The sequence below is a fragment of the Rhagoletis pomonella genome, unplaced genomic scaffold (assembly GCF_013731165.1).
Source record: "Rhagoletis pomonella isolate Grant_MI unplaced genomic scaffold, Rhpom_1.0 Rhpom_scaffold_00005, whole genome shotgun sequence".
NCBI lineage: Eukaryota > Metazoa > Arthropoda > Insecta > Diptera > Tephritidae > Rhagoletis > Rhagoletis pomonella.
In genome coordinates, this window is record NW_023458559.1 from 13,071,381 (window position 1) to 13,073,186 (window position 1,806).

Below are 1,806 nucleotides of genomic sequence, written 5' to 3' on the forward strand. Positions count from 1 at the left end.
TTTCTAAAGGCACATGGTGAATACTAGCATCAGAAATCGGCGAAATGCATTTTGATATAGAAGAATCAATGCTGTCACTTACGTATATAAGGTCTAACAATCTATTTAAATCATTAAAAAACAGTTAATTTGTTTTAGATTAACACTTAGGAAACTATCTATAAAGTAAGATTATAGATTTGTTGCAACGTTATTAGGTGTAAGAATAGAGCTGGTAGAGTTACTGCACCATTTTATATTGCACAGGTTAAAATCACCCAGAACACAAAGATGGTTGTCATTTAGATCCAGAAATAGCGCAATTACATTATCCACGTGAGCTTTGTATAGTTCATAGTTACTGTTAGGCGGAATATATGAGGCCATCAAATACAGAAAACTATGTGATTTCATTCCCTTAATGCAAACGCAAACTTGATCTAGCAAAGAGTCACTATTACTAAGAATAACAAAAGATGCACGAAGTTTTCGTTGAACGGCAATCAGCATACCACCTCCCTTTGAACAGCCCGTTTTTACGGAATCCCGATCTTTACGGAACACATCACACAAGTTTGGATCGAAGAATTCACTATCGTAAGCCTCTTGCGCACTAAATTGTAGAATTGTGTTTGATTTGGTCCTTAATCCGGAAATATTTTGGTAATATATCTTAAGACCAGCATTATTTTTGGGAGTTACATTTCTGTTGTTAGATGTTATAACGGTTGGTTTTGAAGTAATTGCTTTTGAAAAAAATTAAATGGTTTGACTCTCACATTCGCCGGCCAAATTGACGCATCTAAAATTGTATGATATTCAATTGATGGGACACCCAGCTTAAAATTGATATGCTTAAGTATCTCTACTGGGTCATCTTTTTTGACCAACGCATAGCAAGAGAGAAGCTTCAAATCAATGTTAGGATGCTTAGATACATAGTTTTTTATATCCTAAGCTCTTGCTTTCGGCTCAAATGAAGACAAGTATACCCATTAGAGTGGTCCAAAAAAATTAAGTTGGAATTTTAATGCCGGCACCCCCTAGGATTGTTCTATATCGAAAAAATATACCCCTATTTTTTTATTTTGAAATCAAAAAATATTTAGGGGGTGCTCAAAGCGCTCAAAGTTTTCCATGTATTTTATATGGAGAAAAAACCATTTTTCGTAGACATGGTATAAAACTGTTAAAAATCAATATTTTTCAATCGGAAAACTGTGGTTCTCTTCAGGAGACTTCCAGTATTAATATCCAATTGTTTATTTAACCATTTTTTATGATTAAAGATTTTTCCATTGCATTTTCTAGAGGTTTTGGAGGACCTATAAAATATAGTTACTATGAAAAAATGGTTAAAGAGACAATTGCGTATTATTACTGGGAATCTCCTGAAGATAAGAAAAGTTTTCTGATCGAAAACTGTTGATTTTCAAGAATTCTACACTATTTCTACGAAAAGTTGTTTTTCCCCCATATAAAATACATGGAAAACTTTGAGCGCTTTGAGCACTCCCTATTTTTTTTTCAAAATAAAAAAATAGGGGTATATTTTTTCGATATAGAACAATCCCTGGGGGAGCCGGCATTAAAAATCCGACCTTATTTTTTTTACATACATTTTTGGACCACTTTAATACCCATCTGTTGCGATCAGCAACGCACAGCTCAGTGCTATTACACTGTGAGACAAATGGTAGGGGTCAGTGATCGGGAAGGGTTCAAACTACCGGGGAAAGTTATATCGGTAAAAAAAAGTTATACGTGTCCCGGCGTTTCGCTGGGTCACGTCTAGGAATCGAGATATATATATAACTATCATATAGG